Genomic DNA, 23,316 nt, shown 5'->3' on the forward strand with positions numbered 1-23,316 from the left:
GGTCAGGTGGTCTGGTATTCCCATCTTTTTAAGAATTTTCCACAGTTTATTGTGATCCACACAGTCAAAGGCTTTGGCATAGTCAATAAAGCAGATGTTTTTCTGGAACTCTCTTGCTTTTTTGATGATCCTGCAGGTGTTGACAATCTGATCTCTGGTTCTTCTGCCTTTTCTAAATCCAGCTTGAACATCTGGAAGTTCTTGGATAATGTACTGTTTGAAGCCTGGCTTGGAGAATTTTGAGCATTACTTTGCTAGCGTAGGAGATGAAAGCAATTGTATGGTAGTTTGAACATTCTTTGGCATTGTCTTTCTTTGGGATTGGAATGAAAACTGACCTTTTCCAGTCCTGTGGCCAATGCTGAGTTACAGAGCACCAAATAGAGTCCTGTGCTATACAGCAGATTCTTATTAGTTATCTCTTATATATAGTAGTGTGAGTCAATATCTTTAATGATAATAAAACTATTAAATTTTCCCAGTTCTTTAATCAGATTTTGTAAGTTGATATATTTCTGAGATTTTTCTATTTCACCAAAGGTTTTGAAGGTATTTTCCTTTAAAATTTCCTCCTGGGGATGTAATTGATATATAACATTGTGTAAGTTTAAGGTATATAATGTATTTATTTGATACACTTATATATTGCAATATGATTCCCACTGTAGCTTTATAACACTTCTATCATGTCACATAATTACCATTTCTTTTTTGTGATGAGAACTTTTAAAACTTGATCTTTTAGCCATTTTGTATGTGTGCCTGCTATGTGTGCATGCTAAGTTGCTTTAGTCTTGTATGATTCTGTGTGACCCTATGGACTGTAGCATGCTAGGCTCCTCTGTCCATGGGATTCTCCAGGCAAGAATATTGGAGTGGGTTGCCATGCCCTCCTCTGGGGATCTTCCTGATCCAGGGATTGAACCTTCATCTCCTATGTCTCCTGCATTGGCAGGTGGGCTCTTTACCACTAGCACCACCTGTGAAGCCCCATAAAACAGTATTGTTGACTATAATCACCATGCTGTGCATCAGATCTGCAGAATTTATTCATCATCTAGTTGCAAGTTTGTATCTTCAACATCTTCTCAATCCTTCCACCTCCCACTGCCTCCTAACCATCATTTTGACATCCATTTCTATGACTTTGATTTTTCAAGATTCTGCATATAAGTGATATGCAATATTGGTCTTTCTCTGTCTAGCTTATCTCACTTAGCATAATGTCAGTAAGCTTCATCCACGTTGCTGCAAGTGGCAGGATTTCTTTTTTTTCATGGATGAATAATGTTCTATTGTATACATATGTCCACCACAGTGTCTTCATCCATTTATCCACTGACAGACACTTAAGTTGTTCCCATATCTTGGCTGTTATGAATAATACTGCAATAAACATGAGGGTGCAGGTATCTTTTCCATATTCTGTTTTCATTTTCTTTGGATATATACTGAGGAGTGGGATTCCTGGATTATATTATTTAAAAAGTTTTTAGCAACCTCCACACTGTTTTCTGTAGTGGCCAAATCGATTTACATCGCACCCACAGTGCACAGGAGTTCTCTTTTTTCACATTCTCGCCAACGCATCTCTTGTCATCTTGGTGGCAGCTACTCTGACAGGTTTTTGGAGGAGGTCATGGAGAGGATGTGGCCACCAGTTGACCCAAGAGCTGACTCGGGCAATCGGGGGCTCCTTCCCACCTCCAGGTCCTTGGAATGTATCCTCCACCCACTGTTCCCACAGCCTTGGGGAATGCGGGCTTGAGAAAGCAAGGTGTGGTTGAGACACGTTTGGACAGTATACATGACTGAACCCAGGTAAGGCCTGTGTATAAACCGTAAGATGCTGTCTGGTGGGTGCAAGATCTACTCGTCCTGCAGCCGCCCACAACTAGCCTCATGTGTAAGTTCCTTTGTTTACTACACCTGCCACTTTCCAATCTCAAGTGGTCTGCTTCCTTCTTAAGGCTCTGTTTGCTCTCTGTGTATAGGGGCCAGTTTAGGAGCCAACACAGGTGTGAGATGATATCTTGTGTTGGTTTTTCATTTCCCTGATGGTTAGTAATGTTGAACATCTTTTCACATGCCTGTTGGCCTTTTGTATGTCTTCTTTGGAAAAATGTCTGTTCCGTTCCTCTACCCAGGTTGATGCTTAGAACTTTAATTTTCATAACTTTCTTCTTTTCTAATACAGGCTTTTAAAATACCAATTTCTATCGAGTTTCTGCTTTAGATGTCTTGCCCCAAGTTTTGTTTGTGGTGCTTTTATTGTTATTCAGTTATAATTTTTTCTATTTTCCAACTTAATTTGCTTTTTGATTCAAGAGCTGTTTAGAAGTTTATTGAATTTAAACATGAACATTTCCTGGATATCTTTCTACTAGTGATGTCAAGTTTAATAACATTGTGGTGTGGTCAGAGACTATGCTTTGAATGAAACCAATATTTTGGTTTGTTTTTGAAATTCGATTTAAGGATCATTGTGGGTCAATCTTTGTGTTTCAAGTGTTCTTGAAAGGGAAGTATGTTCTGTAGTTGGGGCTAATTGTTCTACTATGTATATATTTTAAATCTTAATTATGCTTTTAAATTTTATAATTATGTAATTAAATACCTTATGTGTTCTTGCTGATTTTTTAATATTCTTTTTTCCTTTTTAAAATTTTTATTGAATTATAGGTGATTTACAATGTGTTAAATTCTTCTGTACAGCAAAGGAACTCAGTTATACATATATATCGTTGTTGTTGTTCAGTCGCTCAGTCGTGTCTGACTTTGTGACCCCATGGACGGCAGCATGGCAGGCTTCCCTGTCCTTCATCATCTCCTGGGTCTTACTCAAACTCATGTCCCATTGAGTCGGTGATGTCGTCTGACCATCTCATCCTCTGTTGTCCCCTTCTCCTCCTGCCTTCAATCTTTCCCAGCACCAGGGTCTTTTCTAATGATACATATATATATATATATTTATTCTTTTTCATATTCTTTTCCATTATGACTTATTATAGATATTGAATATAGTTCCCTGTGCTACACAGTAGGTCCTTGTTGTTTATCCATCCTATATATAATAGCTGACATCTCCTAATCTCAAACTCCCAATCCTTCCTTCCCTCCCTCTCCTCCTTGGCAACCACAAGTATATATTCTCTATGTCTCTGAGTCTGTTTCTGTCTTGCAGATATGTTCATTTGTGTTATAAGTGACATCATCTAGTATTGGTCTTTCTCTTTCTGACTTTGCTTAGTATAACAATCTCTAGGTTCATCCATGTTGTTGCAAATGGCATCATTTCATTATTTTTAATAGCTGAGTAATATTTTATTTTATGTATGTACACACACACACACACACACACACCAGATCTTCTCTATCCATTTATCTGTGGACGGACATTAAACTTGTTTCCATGTCTTGGCTATTGTAGATGGTGCTCTAGGAACATAGGGGTGCATGTGTCTTTTAGAATCATAGTTTTCTCTGTTTTTTTTTATATTCTTGGTCTATCAGATATAGAAATATTTATTACACTATCACTGTATGATATTGCATATTTCTATTTTTTTTCTGATATCTTTTCCTTAAGTATTCTGAGGCTGTGTCAAAAGTTGCATAAACATTTTTTTTGTTACATGAAATGTACCTTTTGTCATTATGAAGTGACACTCTATCTCTAAGTGGGGTTTTATGCCTTAGAGTTTATTTCATTTGATATTAATATAGTTGCATAATTACATAATTAATCTATATAGTTTGCTGATCCATTCCTAGCCCTGTATACTGCTTACCTCCTTCTCCCTTCCCCTGCTGCTCCCTGGTCCCACCAGGTCTGACACTGAACAGCTGGAAGATGACTTTGGGGGTGAATGGTAACAGGAGTCCTTATTTGTCTTCCTCTCCCCCAGTCATTCTTCCCCACCCAGAGGAGTCAGAATAGGTATACAGGACAGGGGTAAAATTGCCCCATGCATTCAACACAGGGATGACTATTCAGCTCTGGTGATTTTCTGGTTCCTTATTTCTGTGGTGATGTGTAAGGACTGAATCATGGTAGCCCTGTGGTGTTGACAATGGAGTCACATATGAAGAATTGTTACTCCAAAGGGCCATGGAGCCCTAAGAAAGATCTTGAAGAATGCACATTAAGAAGCTTAGTTCCAAGTAACAAAGCTACTATGTGGAAATTAGATCTGGAGTTTTCCTGGAAGTGCTCCAGTGAGAAGATTACACTGGTAAGGACTGTCCTCTCATTTAGCTCATATATACCTATGGGTTCCTTTCCCTATTCCCCACTCCCCCCTGTGCTCCTAAATACAATCTGCCTCTCTGTTGATAGTGACATCTTATGTGGAAGGTAACGGGGACAGTTTAACAAGGTTGCAATCTTTTGACATTCCTCCCAGCAGGAGGTGGGGTCTGTGTCTCTTTTGCTAGAATCTGGCTGGCTTTGACCACATGGAGTGATGCTAGCAGACCTCTGAGGCTTGACCAAAAAGGCCATGCAGCTTCCTCCTTGCTCATTGGAATGCTTGTCCTTTGAGCCCTGAGCCCTCATGTCATAATTCAGATTGCCCTGAGACCGCCAAGCTTGAGAGGACACATGTAGGTCCTCTGGTTGACAGTCCCAGCTGAGCTTGTCCTTCACCAATCCCGGGACAAGTGCCAGACATTTGATTAAAGAAACCATATTGAAAATGGATTTTCCTGTCCCTCCATTCCAGCCATACTTTTTGAGTCACCTCACAGCCTTTGGAGTCATCATAGCTGAGGCCCCAACCAAAACTGAGCAGAAATGAGTCATCTCTCTGTGTTCTGTTAAAGTTCCTGACCTCTAGAATGGGACAACATAATAGTATGTTTGTTGTTTTATGCAGCTCACTATATTTCAGAGTCACAGGGCTTCCCCAGTGGCTCAGATGGTAAAGAACCCACCTGCAATGCCAGAGACCTGGGTTCAACCCCTGGGTTGGGAAGATCCTCTGGAGTAGGGCACGGCAACCCACTCCAGTATTCTTGCCTTGGAGAATCCCCATGGACAGAAGAGCCTGGTGGGCTATAGTCCATGGGGTCTCAAAGAGTTGGACACAAATGAGCAACTAAGCACGTATTTCTGAGTGGTTTGTTATGCTGATAGATAACTGAAACAATAATGCCAACAAACAGGCAGTTGGGAGCTCAATTTTCTCAGTCTATCATTGAAGTGAAGTCGCTCAGTCGTGTCCGACTCTGTGACCCCATGGACTGTAGCCTACCGGGCTCTTCCGTCTATGGGATTTTCCAGGCAAGAGTATTGGAGTGGGTTGCCATTTCCTTCTCCAGAGGACCTTCCCGACCCAGGGCTCAAACCCAGGTCTCCCGCAGTGTAGGCAGAGGCTTTACCTTCTGAGCCACAAGGGAAGTCTCTATTTATTCACAGTTACTTATTTGCAAAGATCAGAAAATCAGGATTATATGGTTGGATATAGAAATGTGTACATAGTAACAACTGCCTTCACTTTGGTGCTTGGCTTAAGATCTTTGTAAATTAGTTGCCAGACTGAGCAGAATCAACCATTTTAAGGCATAAAATGTGTCAAGGCTTTTCACTTGATACACTTGGAAGGAGATTATTTCTCTCCATCAATGGACAGGGAAGCCTGGCGTGCTGCAGTTCATGGGGTCACAAAGAGTCGGACACAACTGAGTGACTGAACAACAACAAAAGGGCTCATTCGTCACAAGTAGATTTCCTCTACTTGTGGTTAAATGCCTCAAACAATAATCTGAGGAAATTTGGTGTCTCTAGCCTAATCCTGATTTTATTCTGAAAAACAAACAAAATAGCACTTCAAGGCTTCTTCCCTCTGACATGGACTATTTGTTTTAAAATGTGGCTCTGAGGCAGTCTGCATGGTCTTTTGAGGACATCCCAGGGGAAAGACAGCTTTATAGATTAGCTAAACATTATACCTGCCAGATTTCAGATGGTGCCAAAACTTTAGCCTTTTCTTTTTCCATTGAAGTACTGGAAAGTATTGTAATACTTCATTGAGAGTGATGGATGGGGTCTATTTAATAAGGACTTTAGTACTTTTATTTTATCCTCATTGCTTTGTAACGTAGACCTTTATTTTTCATACTTTTTATGGATGAGTTTCCTCTTTATTACCATGAAACCCAGATACCCAAATCCTTGACTAAACTCATTGGCAATGTTTATTCTACTTATGTATAAGCAAATAAAGGAAGGCACTCTGGTACAGCTCTCTGAACTTGGATCACATACAGAGTTTGGAAGTATTATAAACACAGGGAAAATCTTGGAGTTTATTAACTAAGAGTTGATAAGAAAACTGGACAGTGAAAAGGCTGAGAGTATCCAGTTGACTCTATCTCTGACATGTCCCTTGAGTTTCTTTCAGCTTCACCATTTTCTTCTTAGACTGTTACAGAAGGCTGCTGCTGACTTTTTGTCCTTAACCTTGGCTCCCTACCAGCTGCTTTCCATGTGGCAGTTATACTGGAGGGGTGCAGTCAGTCAATCAGTGAGTCCAGTCGCTCAGTTGTATCCAGCTCTTTGCAACCCCATGGACTGCAGCATGCCATGTTTCCCTGGCCATCACCAATTCCTGGAGCTTACTCAAACTCATGTCCATTGAGTCAGTGATGTCATCCAACCGTCTCATCCTCTATTATCCCCTTTTCTTCCTGCCTTCAATCTTTCCCAGTATCAAGGTCTTTTCCAGTGAGTCAGTTCTTCACATCAGGTGGCCCAAGTATTGGAGCTTCAGCTTCAGCAACAGTCCATCCTGGAGGGACACAGGCTACATCTTATTTGTGATTGTCCATGCATTGCCTAGCACAGTGCCTATTTCATGGTTGGTATACAACAAGTGTTGGAATAAATATTGAAAAATTATATTACTTCTATGAAATATTCAGTGGACCCACATGGCTTAAAAAATCGAGTCTACTTTCCTTGGCATGACACCAGCAGCCAATAGATAGACTCAGGCATCTGAGTGCCACTCAGTGATCAGAATGGGAGTGTGATGGCAGTGAGAGGAGCTAAGTGCTGGGTTGCCAGAAGATTTAAATGCAAATATCCCAGGAAAAAGTGATAAAATTTACATAAATGTGTACCTATATGTATATGTGTGTCTATATATATATATATACACACACACACACATACACATGCTGCTAAGTCGCTTCAGTCGTGTCCGACTCTGTGCGACCCCATGGACTGTAGCCTACCAGGCTTCTCCGTCCCTGGGATTCTCCAGGCAAGAACACTGGAGTGGGTTGCCATTTCCTTCTCCAATGTATGCAAGTGGAAAGTGAAAGTGAAGTCGCTCAGTCGTGTCTGACTCTTAGCGACCCCATGGACTGCAGCCCACCAGGCTCCTCCGTCCATGGGATTTTCTGGGCAACAGTACTGGAGTGGGGTGCCATTGCCTTCTCCACACATACACATATATGTATATAAATGAGAAATGGAGAGTTCAGTGATAATAATTTGCTCTCTACGTTGTATTTTGCACTAAATCAGGTGCCCCTTTTCATTTTTAATTTAGAAAACCTTACTATTCACCTCTAAATAAGTCTAAGGTAAAGTTAAAAAATTAAATACTTCTTACGGGTTTAAAACTCAATCTGTTACATTCACGGAGTTTTTTCATGGCACTAAAAGCTATTGTACACATATTAAGGGCTTCAGAAGTGAATTTACCACCTGTATTAAAATGTACATTGCTTTATTAGTAGAAACACTTTTTTTTTGTTTCAAGCTATTATGATTTTTGATAAAGCTGCCAGAATCTGTGTAAAAAAAGACAGTGAAAAGGTAGAATCCTGTATTAGTAAGAGGGTGGTATTCGGTGACTCTCTGTGGCTTCCAAGGCCCTGAAGGGGCCTGTACACCAGGGAGCTTTGCTCTCATGGCAGGTTCGAAGCAGACTTGACAGGGAGTCAGACCTAGAGAGCAGGAGACAAGGGCTGTGTGAAAGTTGCACAGTTTGGTAAAAAACCAGAAACCACTTAACTAGAAATCTTTTCTCACTTGCTTTTCCTGACAGGAAAAGCAAATACTGAGAAACACTAGTTTGAGATACTAGGCAGTGCTAAGGGGTTAGGGGAGCCTCCCAGGCTCCTGTCTTTCTCTCTCTACAGGCGCCTCACTACAACTCTCCACAGAACATGGAGAAATCCTTCTGAAAAACGCCTCAGGTCATGCTGTGCTGTGCTTAGTCACTCAGTTGTGTCCAACTCTTCATGACCCCATGGACTGTACCCCGCCAGGCTCCTCTGTCAAATGGAATTCTCCAGGCTAGAGTACTGGAGTGGGTAGCTGTTCGCCTCTCCAGGGAATCGTCCCAACCCAGGGATTGACCCATGTCTCCAATATCTCAGGAGGGTTCTTTACCATCTGAGCCACCAGGGAAGCCCAAGAATACTGGAGTAGATAGCCTATCCCTTCTCCAGTGGATCTTCCCAACCCAGGAATAGAACTGGGATCTCCTGAACTGCAGACAGATTCTTTACCAGCCGAGCTACCAGGGAAGCCCCCAGGTCATGCTACCTCCTTACAAAAAGATCTGCAGATTAGGGTTTTGCATAACACCCACAGATAAAGGCCAAAGTCCTGGATTCTGGCCAAATTGAAAACCTATCTCATGCCACTTTTCTCTTTGAGCTTTTGGCTTCACCCATCCTGGAAGTTTCCTGGTTGTTTCTGGAAAACCCCAGTGCCATGCTATTTTCAAGGCCTGTACACTTGCTGCTTTCTCTGTTGTTAACATGTTTCCCCCAGATATCCACATGGCTTGTTTCCTTGTTTACTTAGGTCTTTGCTCAAATGCTACTTTTTTAGAAGCCTTGTTTGACTACCTGATCCCCCATATTTAGCACTCAGTCCTTCCTGATAATAGTGTCTTAGGGATATGCCTACTTGCTGTCTACCCCACTGGAAAGTGAGTTCCTTGAGAGCAGAGACTTTGCCTGTTGTGAACACTGATGAAATCCCTGTGCTTGGAATAATGTTTGGTATGTAGCTGGTGCATAGTGAATATTTGTGGAATGGATGAATGAATGAGTATATGAGAGCAATACAAAGTAATAGGTTTGGTGGAAGAAAGTCAGGCAAGTGGGTTTATAAATATTTCTTGAGAACATTTCCTCATTATAGTAGATTTTCCTGATAGGAACAATTGATTTATCTGAGCTGAACTTTGTGGAGATAAAAGGAGAGAGGAAAAGGAGAGAAAGGACAGGATAGAGGTGGGAGACAAAAAGGTGGCAGAAAGCTGAGCGCCAAAGAATTGATGCTTTTGAACTGTGGTGTTGGAGAAGACTCTTGAGAGTCCCTTGGACTGCAAGGAGATCCAACCAGTCCATCCTCAAGAAGATCAGTCCTGGGTGTTCTTTGGAAGGAATGATACTAAAGCTGGAACTCCAGTACTTTGGCCACCTCATACGAAGAGTTGACTCATTGGAAAAGACCCTGATGCTGGGAGGGACTGGGGGCAGGAGGAGTAGGGGACAACAGAGGATGAGATGGCTGGATGGCATCACTGACTCGATGGACGTGAGTCTGAGTGAACTCTGGTTGTTGGTGATGGACAGGGAGGCCTGGTGTGCTACGATTCACGGGGTCACAAAGAGTCGGACATGACTGAGCGACTGAACTGAACTGAACTGAACTGAAAGGTTGGGATGAGTGGTGGTGTGGTTCTCTACTCAGGTAGCAGATTCAATCAAGCCTGAAATATTAATAGTCAGTGCCTTTGGTAGGAATTCATGGAAAGATTGTACTGAATAATCTTAAGGGTTTCATTGACTAATAATAAAGATGTAAAACAGATTTTCAAGGAACTTGGTAAGTGGATAGTGAAGATATATTGATGTGGTCAATGTAGGAATTGAAAAATTAATCACAAGCCCCAGAGGGAACATTAGAGAACTGATAATATCACCTCCTGAGGACATTGAATGCTGTAGGGCACTTAAGGCTTTCTCAAGGGTAATTTGAATTACACGAGATTTTCACTTTGTGGGCTGAGCCACCTAACCCTGGAGCAAGATGTGACTCTGTTGTGAAGAGAGAAGGAAAGACCAGGATCTGATCTGGGTGTGCACTAAAATTGGTAAAGGCTGAAAATGGAGGATGTGTCACAATGGAAGTGGTTCTGTGTATCTGTCTTTCTAGCTGCTAAGTATTTAGGAAGGGCCTTGATTTTGACCAAACTCAAACTATTAGGAGTTGTGAACTCCAAGTACTTCTTTCTAGTTTATTGTCACCTCCCCATGACACAGAGTTGCAAGGTTGGATATAGGCTGACAGTTTCCCTGTTTGTAATATAGGTGATGATTCATTAGGATTTTTCCAATGAGCACGACATTAAATGAATGAAACTTCTTGTCTTGGTGCATGTCAAAGACATTGGAAACCATTACATGCTTTGCCTGTGATCAGTAGCCTTGGGACTGGCCTCTGCGAGGGTTTTGCAAATCCACTCAATCATCTGTGCATTCTTCACATAACCTTACATGGCAGGGCTGAAGTAGGAATGCATGTACACCACAGCGGGGATAGTGACGATAGGGGTAAAGAGGAGTTCAGAGGTCTAGATGATCCACAGTTACTTGTAAGCTTTGGTATACTCTGGGATACACAAGAATACTTTTTGAAAATGAGCTAGAAGTTGAGATCTGCATTACTGACATATACTTTCATCTCTTTCTCCTTTTGTCTTGGTGGTTGGCTCACAGTGACCTGTGTTCTAACCCTGAGAAATTGCTGAGTCTTTTTTTTTTCCCAAGAGGAGAATGGGAAATAGATAAGCAACTGTGATGTCATCAGGGTTTAGGAAGCTTCCTCAGTCATACAGAACTGTGTTATTGACCTGGGCCTGCTCTTTTTGCTTTTTACTGTAAGAGGTCCTAGCTGGTTCTGTTTGCTTGTTTGTCTTCATGGGATCAGTTTCTGAAGTGAAAAGATACAGCCTTTTGTTAACCTCTGAAGGGCACCCAATGAAATGAAAATAATAGCACAAGTTTAGGATTGAGGGTAGTCTTTGTGGGAAAATTATGAGATCAAATCTCTAATTTCCTCCATGATCTAGGTTTGTAAGGAAAATAGTTCTCTCACTTTATTTCTTCTGTTTCAAAGTCACTTTTATTGGTGTGGGGAATTGCAGATTTTATTGCTGGCACAAAGATGAACTATTTTGACAATCATCTTCTAAATTAAAATGGGTGATAAAGAAGTTCTGGTGGAGAAATATACAATGAAGCTTAATGATAGAAAAGACCCAGCCAGTTTTTAAAATACTGGGATTGAAATTTTATGGTTTCTGAAGATGACTCACTGCTTAGCTGTGTCATGAGTTTCATTTTGAAATGAAAGACACTATGCGGTTTTCATTTGAGGCTTCACGTCGACGCACAAAGGAAATGAGCCCGTATTGGGAAGTTAACTTGAAATACATATAACTAATGATAAAAAAAAAAGTGTCAAACTGTTGTTCAGCCAACCTCCTCAACTCTTTTCTGGCATTACCAGGCTGTTCTACAATTATAAAATACCTGATGTCTTCTCCTCTTGTCTGAGAACTCCTAAAGGGCAGGAACCAGCTTAAGCAATAAAGCTGTTGAGTGAACAAGTGAACATCAGCTCTAAGAGAGTGAAAACCTCAGCTCAAATCTTTCTGGGTCATTGATGATGAGAAGGCTCTCTGTGTCCTCTATGCATCCACACACTTGACTTATGCACAGTCTTGGTTAGAGAAGCTGTTTTACAGGGTTATTTTCACAATAATATTCACATTCCCACACTTGGATATTCTCTTGAAACCAATATGGGAAAAGGGGTGGTGAATATAGGAAGTGCGGGGGAAACAAAGCAAATGTGATAAAAAACAAATAAGCTTAATTATTTTAAAGTTGATTTAACTTATTTCAATTTACTTCCACATAGTCTGAAGAGGTACAGTATTCTGGACTCTTGTGATAACAAACTCTTGTGATGAGGAGGGAGGCAGAAATAAGATGTCGTAGATAACGAAAGGAGTTGTGAGGTGGTACAATTTAATTTTAGATGTATGGGCTCTTAAGTCAGACCAGGACTGAAGCTGGTTCTACTGTTATTAGCTCTGAGAACTTAGAGAAGTTAGGAAGTTAACTGAGCCTAATGCTCAATTGCCTTTTTTTGCAAAATGGGAATAATAATAAAAATATACTATAAGGTTATTATGAGGATTAAATGATACATTCATGTATATCATACACCCAACTTGGATTACCAGATCAATCAATGTGAGCACTTAGGGATTAAACAGCAGAATGGAAAGAGCTAGGAAGATAGCTCTAGTAACTGAGTTTACTTTAAAGTTTCTGTAAGATACAGCATTTTGTTATGAGATGGCATTTATTACAGGTAGACCAATCAAAATCACCATGTACTTAATAGCCTTTGAAAATAAACATTGATATCAGCACTTGCTTTCCCCAGATTTACTGAAGTAAATTTATCTTCAAACTTCTCCTCTAAAGAACACAGATGAGAGTATGAACTGCTTCATTTCTGACAACCAAAAAAGCTGTCTTCATTGTCCAAATTACAACCAGGCAGTCCAAGGAAGATATATTCCCTTTTTGGAGAATGGCAGTTTAGATTCTGGAAAAAATAGAATAAATGCTATAGAGAGTGGCTGAAGAAATTGTTGAAGTCTGGTAACGTTTCAAAACTGAATTTCCATTTTCTGACCCATGAAAACATTTCTCTTTCTTTTAAAATGTGGGACTCCAAACTTGTGGGGGAGAGTCTTTTTTCCTGTTTAGCAGTCTTACGTTTTATTGAGAATGAGGCCATTCCATATGAAATCTCTCATTATCTCCTGGAGGGTAGTCTCTGCTCCCTTTGTCTACTTCAGAAGGAGGTATCTTGTTCTTTTCCTTACCCAGAACACTGCTTTTGATTTTGTTACTGCTCCCCTCCGCTCAGTTTGGCTCCATCCTTTAGGTACCATCTTTCTTCCATCTTTAATCTTTATTCCTCTGCCTAAAAGTAGGGTGAGGGCCCTTCCTATCCTAAAATAACCCTCCTCCGACTCTGCTACTTGAGCAAGCTACTACTTATCTTTCTTCCGCTCACCACCAAACTTCTAAAAGAGTTTGAATTCTGCTTTCACTTCTTACTCATGCATTCACTTCTTAACTCTTTGCAATATGGTTTCCACCTCTAGCCCTCTATGAAACTGCCTTCTGGAAGGTCACCTGATCGATCTTTCATATGCAACATAATAAGCATTTCTTAGTCCTCTTTCTCCTTGTCTTCTCTGCAGAAATTTCCCTTCTTGGAACATTCCCCTCCTATGGCCTCTATGATACTGTGGTCTGCTGGTTCTTTAAACTTTCTGAGAACCTTTCTTTTGCCTCCTTCACCAGCTGCTTTTTCTTCCTACTTCTGCTCCATAATGAAGATATTCTCTTCTCCACAGGTAACTCCTCATCCTCTCACTGTGCTTTGCATGCTGATCTCTTCAATCTCTTTTCCCTTCATCTCAAAATCTCTCTCTCCTGATGATTTCAAAATCAGCAATTTCAAACTGTTGTTAGGATTCCCTTATTCAATCAGCCAGGTTTCAAACTCAGCATATTTAAAACTAAAGTTATTTACTTATATTCATTAAACTCCAAACTCAGATTGTCTTTATTTTGTTTTTATTAATGACACCACTATTTTATTAATTTATTTTTTAATTGATGGAAAATTGCTTTACAATGTTGTGTTGGTTTCTGATGTACAACAACATGAATCAGTCATAATTATACATACATATATATATATGCTCCTTCCCTCTTAAGCCTCTCTCCCCTCCCTCCATCCCACCCCTCTCGGTCATCACAGAGTGCCAGGCTGTGCTCCCTGTGTTATATGGCAACTAATGACACCACTATTAATGTCTGATCTTTCAAAACTCCTTTCTCTCTCTTCTCCTTCCCTCTCCCATCCTCCTTCCCTCCCTTCCTTCCTTTCTTTTTTCTTTCTTATTTATCATCCTGCATGCCTAATACATTATTGGGTATTGAAGATCCCATAGGTTTTGTAGTACAGAGGGTAGGGAGAGCATCTATTTTGGAATTACATAAGTCTGGGTTCATGTCATGGTTTTACTACTTAATCCCTTTTTGGCCTTGAGCAAATTACTTAAGCTCTTAGAATCTTGGTATCCTTATTTATAAAATGGGGAAAATAACATCGCCTCCATGGCCAGTTGAGAGCATTTGAAAAGATATGCACATTTTCTACTTTTTAATACATAGTAATTTAATTCTTTTCCCTGGGTCTGGTTCTCTTATACCTGCTTTTCATTTCCATTAAATGCAATGACACTTGTAGAAGTACTTCAAGAGGTTCCTGACAAGTAGGTGTTTATCACGTGTTGTTTTTTTCCCTTTCCTTCCTTCTGTTGTATTTCCTCCATTCAGACCTACATTGTTACTCGTCTGAACAATTGATGGGGCTCCTCCATGACCCTGGCTCCTGCTGGACATCGGGACTCACGCTCCTCCCACACCACTGCTGGTAGGTTGACCTTCCTTGGGCTTCCTCAGATGAGGCCACCCTCCTGCTCAGAAACCTTTGCTGCTTCATTATTTTCCAGAAAATGAAATAGGAAAACATAAGGTCCAAGTTATTTTCACAGACCTATATGTCACAGTTTTTTTATACATGGTCTGCATGCCTCTAACCTGTCCTTACTTTTCTCTTCGGTTGCCTTTCCTCCTAGGTCTGGAATGACATCAAACCAGACCCTGTCTACCACACGTGCTTCTATTATGATCACGCAAACACTTTCCCTCATCACCCAAACACTTGGAAGTTCTCTCTCCTTTGACTCCACAAAGACTTTGCACTTCTCATCCTCAACTTATTCCCATTTTAGTGGTTATTTATTCATTTACACTTTCCAACTTCTCCCTCCCTGAGAGCGTAACTCTAAGACTGTAGCCAGTTACTGTATCTATGTTTTGAAGTAGCCGGTCTAGTGGACTCTCAGTATGTTTTGGCTTAATGAGAATAATAAACCTTTGCTATACAGACCCACTTGTGAAAGTCTTTTAGACAACAGAACCACTGTTTATGAGAGGAGAAAGAGAAATAGAGAAAAGGGATAATAATAAGAAAGAGAGGAAGGAAAAGGAAAGGCAGTTCATTTGGGGGGAACAAAGCTGTCATTTTCTGATTGGGTCAGAAAAGTATGAAATGTAAAGAAATATAAGTCCCCTCAAAAGTCACAAAACTAGGATTATGCTGACAGAGCGAGGGAGTTTTGCAAGCAGTCTTCATTCTAATCCCATTCTAATTCTTGGCATAGTATAATGATTAACATCCCTGACAGAAGATAGGCTGGCAAATTGCCCTGTATCTGAAAATAAAGGAAATGCCCTGGAAAGAATGAGATGTGGTAAAAAGAGGAAATGACAACATCATAAAAAGTCTAGCTCTTAGTCATCGCAGGAGCACCCCAAATCTCGGCATTTGTTGAGTAGCCTGAGGGGATCCTAGCGTCCCTCTTGTCACTGTGTAAAAGGCAGTCGCTTTGACATAACCAGAGATAAAGCAACCTAGGTACACGGAGGTGGCCTAAAATTTTGGGACTGTAAGTATACAGTATATAAGATTTTGGGGCTGAGTATACAAATGATACTCAATAAAAGCCTGTTAATTGATGTACCACAGTTTGTGACAGAACTTCTCAGTCATCTTAGGGTGACAGAACTCTGGGATCTGATCCAAGAATAAGGTAAAGTGAGTGAGTGAAGTCTCTCAGTCGTGTCCAACTCTTTGTGACCCCATGGACTGTAGCCTACCAGGCTCCTCCCTCCATGGGATTCTCCAGGCAAGAGTACTGGAGTGGGTTGCCATTGCCTTCTCCAGGGGATCTTCCCGACCCAGGATCGAACCTGAGTCTCCCGAATTCCAGGCAGATGCTTTAACCTCTGAGCCACCAGGGAAGCCCAGAGTAGGGTAAGCAGCTCAGAAAATGTTGGGGTTTGCCACATCAGTCAGTAACATCAGGACAAGTAGGATTGTCTTGGCTAAGATATGATAAAAGCCATATGTTCTCTTGTTTTACAAGCTTAAATCATAGGTGAGAACTTGATGAATTTCAAGAAGGTCTTTGGGGAGCCAAATTTAGGACGATTTTAAAAGTTAAGATGAGAATTAGTTTTTCCCCGGCGAGGCATTTCTTCTAGCTAAGAGAGTTTATGTCTGTGTGGTTGATAAACTTCCATTTCATCGTGAATTTTTCAAATACAAAGAATATTTAAAACCTATTTTTAAGCCTAATTTAGAATGTTAATTATCCCCTTGGATACATTTGGAAAATCAGCACAAGTCTCTGAGGAAGTGTGTTTTTGGTGAATTTTGCAGCAGAGCTTGCTTGAGCATTCAGAGTTTGCGAGTCTCAGGCCATGATCGTCATCCCTTCATTTGCGGGTCTTAGATTCGCCAGTCTTAGATATGCCAGTAACTTAGTGAAAATTTATTTATTCATCATTTTACCATCAAATACACCATTATAAATATAGCAAGCAAAGATGAAGGAAAGGACCATATTATTAATATTGGGGTTTTTAATTCTAATGCAAGGTTAAAAAAAAAGATTGACTTCAGTTTCCCAAAACAGTCATTTATGCTTTTTGAGCCATGCTGCTGCTAAGTCGCTTCAGTCGTATCTGACTCTGTGCGACCCCATAGACGGCAGCCCACCAGGCTCCCCCGTCCCTGGGATTCTCCAGGCAAGAACACTGGAGTGGATTTCTATTTCCTTCTCCATAGAAATGAGTTATTTGACATGATGATTTTTCACTTGCCTTCCTCTCTTCCTCTCCAGTTTCTACTAGTATGAAGGCTTCCCTTTCTCAGGATGTTCTAAAACTGCCTTTGAGGGAAACTTCAAGTTAGCCTTTTTGATTGTACTTTTTTCATTGAATTCTGGTGCTTGTCCTTAAAATTTGCAAGATTGGTTCTTAAAGAATTCTGCTAACATGATGGTCTCAGGCAGTGATTATTCCAGGATTTCTTGAATAAAGATAAGCAAAACTTCATTAAATTTCCAAAATACTAAGGAAGACCCTTTAAATTCACATGTGAAAACAGCCTGTGATTGCTTTCTGCTGATTTACTACTCGTTTGACAGGATATTGCAATCATGCTTTCACCACCAGGTTCATGTGGGAAATCTTAGGATTGGCTCCATAACTGTCACTTCACATCTGTGGACAATTTCAGGTTTCTCTGAATTTCCCTCATTATCTTTTGAATTTTCACTGGTTTCAAATTTGCTCATCAAACTTCCTGTTTTTAACCGCTGATCCATGCTCCCAGTTGAAAATGTAATTTGAAACTATTCAGTTGAAAAAGTTAAGTATAACTTTACAACACAAAAAACCCCCCTCAGAATTTGGGGTTATTTTGTGTTATGGGAGAATTCACTGTTTGGAAAAAGACATAAACATGGATATATATTTATAAAAAAGTATTTAAATGTCATAATTGTAGTGGTAATTTAACTGGTCTATGGGAAGTGTGTGTGTAAGTGTGTGTATGCAGAAGTTAGAAAAGCCCCACTGACTCTACAACAGGACAAATGCATTAAAAAATATATGAACTGTAAAGACTGGACTTGCCGAGAGATTATGTAACCTGATACACTACCACTGTTCTTCTCATTAGGTAGTGAAACTGCCATAAGCGTGATCTCATCTAAGACATGTTTTCAGCTTTCCTTACTGGAGGAGCCATACTTGTTGATTGGAGCAGAGGTGGTAACTTGACTAGCCTGGACCAATCAAAGACTCTTTTCTACAATAAGGGAGTTGGGACGAAAACTTTCCAGTTTAATCTAATTCCATTTTCTTGTGGTCAGAATTCTAAGATGACTCCAATCTCTCTTTAGGTAGATGCAGTGCTAACCTGCAGCGACTTTGGAAAAGAGGTAGTGGTTGGTAGCACCCAGTGATATCCTGAGTTACGCAGAACGACTGGCTCCTTTGAAAAATGAGCAGAGACCACTATGTATTTTTGAGTTCTTATATTTACTTTTTATGCTTTTCTGATTCTTCTCTAAGGCTTTTAGTTGTCATTTATTTTTGCAGTTTTGTTGCCTATAGAAGAAGAGAAAAATAGTTATGCTGTTACCCAATTCTGCCCCTTCTGGGTCCGTATTTTCTATACTGGCCCTTCTGAACTTTTTAGTTGAAGATGTACCACAAATACATCTGATCATTGGGAACATACTGGTTTCCCAGCGTATCTTGGCAGAGTTGTAGCCTTTTTCCTTTTGGTTCACCTGTGATAATGTTGGACTCTTCCAACAGGAACTTTGGCAAAAACTAAAGGTGGAGTAGGATGGGAGTGGAAGGGTGAGATGGTGGGAGAGCATAGACATCAATGAGTTTGCATAGTTTACAGTTCTGATCTGTTTCTTATGTACAGCCAAGATCTAGGATGGTTAACATAGCAAATCATTTCTCTCCTAAAGAATTTGTGTTCAGTATATAAAGAGTTACTGAAGAGTATATAAAGTTAGAGTTACTTCTAACAAAAAGACAAATTATCCACTTATAAATGAGAAAAGGAATTGGATAAACATTTCGCCAAATGACATATAAATGGTCAATAAGCACATGAAAAGATGCTCAACATCATTAGTCATTCAGTTCAGTTCAGTTCAGTCGCTCAGTCGTGTCTGACTCTTTGCGACCCCATGAATTGCAGCACGCCAGGCCTCCCTGTCCATCACCAACTCCTGGAGTTCACTCAGACTCACGTCCATCGAGTCGGTGATGCCATCCAGCCATCTCATCCTCTGTCATCCCCTTCTCCTCCTGCCCCCAATCCCTCCCAGCATCAGAGTCTTTTCCAATGAGTCAACTCTTCGCATGAGGTGGTTAGGGAAATGAAAATCAAAACCACAATGAGACACCACTTATTATCCAATAAGATGGCTAAATTAGAATAAAAAACAACCAGGCAATGACAAGTGTATGTGCACGTGTATGTGTGTGTGTGTGAACATGCACGTGTGTACTTTTTGCTGGACTGCTGTGTCTTCATAATATTCTACATACTACTGGGCCACACTGAACTATATTAGCTATATTTGGGTTTTGCTGTTACAGCATTTTATAGTTTAGTGTGATGTTTACCATATGTTATTGACCTCATTTAATCCTTGCAACTATATAAGGTTGGCAGAGTAGATCATTATTTCCTCTTTTTTGAAGATAAAGAAGTTCAGGCTCAGAGATGAAGTGGATCCTGTAAATAGCATATGTACTCAGTCGCTTCAGTCGTGTCCAACTCTTTGCGACCCCATGGACCGTACCCACCAGGCTCCTCTGTCCATGGGATTCTCCAGGCCAGAATACTGGAGTGGGTTGCCATGCTCTCTTCCAGGGGATTGTCCTGACCCAGGGATCTAACCTACATTTCTCCATCTCCTGCTTTGGCAGGGAAGTTTTTTTTTTTTTTTTTTTTTTTTTTTACCACTAGTGCCACCTAGGAAGCCCATAAATGGTTAAACTGGGTCTTGACTTCAGGTTGTTCTTATAGGATACCATGCTACTTCTCCAATAATACTGCCTTACATTTCATTGCAGTGTTTAGATAACTTTAAAACAGTGCATTCGTCTATATTACTTCATTTTTTTCTTGGCTGTACTGCATAGCTTGTGGGGTTCTGGGTCCTGGACTAGGGATCAAACCTGGAATCTCAGCAGTGAAAGTGCAGAGTCCTAACCACTGGACCACCAAGGAATTCCCTATATTACTTCACTTTAAACTTTACAACCAACCAGTGACCTAAATAGGCCATGTAACATATAAATGAATTATATTTATTTAAGGTTGAAAAAAATGACACTCAGAATGATCATAAGTTGTATTTCAAGCATTGCCACTCAGCTTGGACAAATTGTTTAACTTTTCTTATTCTAAGCGTTGTAACATGTCAATTGAAGGCTCATATTACATGATATCAAAGGTCCTTTTGAAGCCTACTACTTTATGATTCTATCATTTAGAATGTCCCTCCATTAGTAATGTTAAGCTCTAAACAATTAAATTACTCATAAAGTCCATAGTATTTTAATAATTTCATCTAATTGGACAAAAAGATTCCAACACATCACAGTTAACCTTTTATGGTAAATACTGTATTGAGCTTTTTTTTTTTAAAGCAAAACAGTTTCTGCTATACCAGCACTTTGCAATCTGGCTGTGGAAAAAAATACCCTTAATATTTACCTCAGCAGGAAGAGTGCATCAGAAGAAATTCTTTTATTTCCTATTTACTTGCTGTACTATATATCATTTGTTTTCATTTCTTTGTAATAATGCATTGATAATGTATTTAAAAGACATGTTAAAAATGCTTCTCATGGTTTCACATTTTCTTGGCACCTGAAAATAAAATAGTGAATTAATTGTTTTCAGAATGCTTCTCAAGAATTCTGTGACCTTTACTTCATGATAACTTAAAGGTAAATTTCAGCTCTTTCCAGGATATTGGTTTAGGAGAATTGGTGGGTGTGAATGTTACCTAACAGTTTCAAAGTTATCTGTATAATCTTTTGATAACAATCAATTAAGTTTCGTAGTCTCTCAAAATTTCCTCTACAACCCAAGAAATTAGTGATCTTAAGGAGCAGCTATAGCACTTTAAAAAAAGTCTCCATCCCCTCCGTTTTTTAAAAATTATTTTTCTTTTTGTCCTGTTCAAATAGGCTTTAAACACACAGATAGTGCTTTCTGGTCATTGACCATATGGGAAATTATCATCTTTTCATTTCCTCCAAATTGAAAGAAGTTCACTGAAAGAGGAAGACTCTCAGTGATAGGCTGAGTTAAACACAGAAAATCAAGATGTATGGGAAAATCTTGAGAAATGGGAGAGTCAGTTTCAGGACAGCTTAATTTCAGTCATGTTCCTTTTGATATTTTTTTAAAGGCCACCAAGATTCCAGAATAGTTTCTCCCACCAAACAGTAGTTCAGAGATAAAGCCCACCAGGAGGTATATGAGTACAGAGATTTATTTGAAAAGTATAATAAACTATTAAATGTGTTATACTAAATTTCCTACTCAGTCTTATAGAGCCAAAAATTAACTTTAATTATTGCATAAGAAATGGCTGTTTAGAGATGTGTTTACAAACCAGTTGTACTTCATTTAATGAGTTAAAACCTAATCACATTATGAAATATTTATTCTAATTAGTCAGACCTCATTTATTGTATTTCATGAAATATATCCATTTCTTTTTTCTCATGATTAGAAATAAAATTTTAAAACCTATAATTAAAAGTAAAATATGTGATAAGGTGAATAGTTTTAGAAGCTGTTTTAGATGAACTGTGAGCTAAAAGGTACGTAGCTGTAATGCAAGAATGTGTTGCACTAGGACAGTCGAGGCAGACCAAAGTTTAACTGTATCAGGAGGCTTTGGGATATTTTATAACCTTTCGAAAGGTGGTTTTCCTGGATCTTTTCCATAGAACATATTTCACTGAAGATTGAACATAGTTCTTCAAGTTTATAGTATCTTCAAATATACTATTTGGCATTTACTGATTCCTTAAATATATGAATATAGGATGCATTTTGCTAAACTATATTCTATATGTAATTCAATGTAATAGCACCATGATCTTTTCACCTTCATCTTTATTGAGGCATAATTGACAAAAATTGTGTATATTTAAGGTATATGACTTAATGTTTTGATATAGGTATACATTTTTAAATAACTGCTGCAATCAAGTAAATTAACATATCCATCACTTCTTTTAGTTACCATTCCTTTCCTTTCTTCCCTGCTTCCTCCCTCCCTATCTTCCTATCTCCATCCTTCCCTTCCTTTTTATGGAGGGAATACTTAAGATCTACCCTTCTTAGCAAACTTCAAGTATACAGTGTGGTACCGGTAACCATGTTCACCTTGCTATACATTAGGCTTTTAGAACTTCATCTTGCATAACTGAAACCTTGTACCCTTTAACCAGAATCCCCTCTTTTCCCCCTCTCCTGAGCCCTGACAACCATCATTCTACTCTCTTCATCTATGAATGTGACAGTTTTAGATTTCACACACATATGAGGTAATGCAATATTTATCTTTCTTTGTCTGGTTTACATCACCTGGCATAATGTTCTCCAGGTTCATGCATCTTGTTTAAATGTCAGGATTTCCTTCCCCTTTAAGGCTGAAACTCCACTTTTCTTTTCCACTTGCTTTATTCATTCACTCACAAATGGACATTTACATTCTTTCCATATCTTGGCTATTGTGAATAATGCTACAATGAACATGGGAGAACGTATATTAATTTGAGATACTGATTTCATTTCCTTTGTTTATATACACAAAAGTAGGATTGCTAGATCATAGGGTAGTTCTATTTTTAATTTTTTGGGAAATATCCGTACTATTTTCCAAAATGGCTATACCAATTTACATTCTCCTCAGTTGTGTACAAGGTGTAGTCTCCTTTCTGTATATTCTTGCCAACATTTGTTATCTCTTATCTCTTGATTAATAACTATTCTAACAAGTGTGAAAACTCTCACTTGTTTTCATTGTAAATAAATAAAAATGTTGTGGTTTTGATTTGTATTTCTCTGATGATTAGAGATGCAGAGCACTTTTTCATGTACCTCTTGGCCATTGGTATGTCTTCTTTTGAGAAATGTCTTTTCAGGTTCTTTACCCATTAATTTTTTTTTTTTTTTTCGCTATTGAGTTGTATGAATTCCTCCTATGTTTGGATATTAACCCCTTATTGTAAATATTTTCTCCCATCAAATAAGTTGTATTTTCATTTTGTTGATGGTTTCCTCTGGTGTTTAGAAGCCTTTCAGTTTTGATGCATGTCTTTTTTGGTTTTGTTACCTGTAATTTTTGTGTCATATCCTAAATATCATTGCCCAGGTACAATGTCAAGAAGCTTTTCTTCTTCTAACAGTTTTATGGTTTCAGGTGTTATGCTTAAGTTTTTGACCCATTTTAAGTTTGGAGTGAAATAGGGGTCCAGTTTCATTGTTCTACATGTGGATATTCAGTTTTCCCAGCACCATTTTTGAAATGACTAACATTTCCCCATTGTATATTCTTGACACCCTTGTTGAAGATTTATTGACTCTACAGAAGTGGCTTTATTTCCAGCTCTCTATTCTGCTCTGTTGGTCTATATATCTGTTTTTATGACCATACCATACTGTTTTGATTACTGTAGCTTTGTAGTATATTTGGAAATCAGAAA

General features: G+C 39.2%; 1 long non-coding RNA gene across 1 annotated transcript in view; it reads left to right on the forward strand.

Annotated features, from left to right (window-relative positions):
* LOC139182592 (uncharacterized) overlaps positions 1–23,316 on the forward strand; it is a 145,833-nt gene that overhangs the window by 11,115 nt on the left and 111,402 nt on the right. Inside the window, exon 3 of the long non-coding RNA XR_011566098.1 lies at positions 14,473–14,569. This is a non-coding gene — a long non-coding RNA (uncharacterized lncRNA). The remainder of the gene's footprint in view (positions 1–14,472; positions 14,570–23,316) is intronic.

This window comes from Bos indicus, chromosome 1 (assembly GCF_029378745.1).
Source record: "Bos indicus isolate NIAB-ARS_2022 breed Sahiwal x Tharparkar chromosome 1, NIAB-ARS_B.indTharparkar_mat_pri_1.0, whole genome shotgun sequence".
NCBI classification, from domain to species: domain Eukaryota; kingdom Metazoa; phylum Chordata; class Mammalia; order Artiodactyla; family Bovidae; genus Bos; species Bos indicus.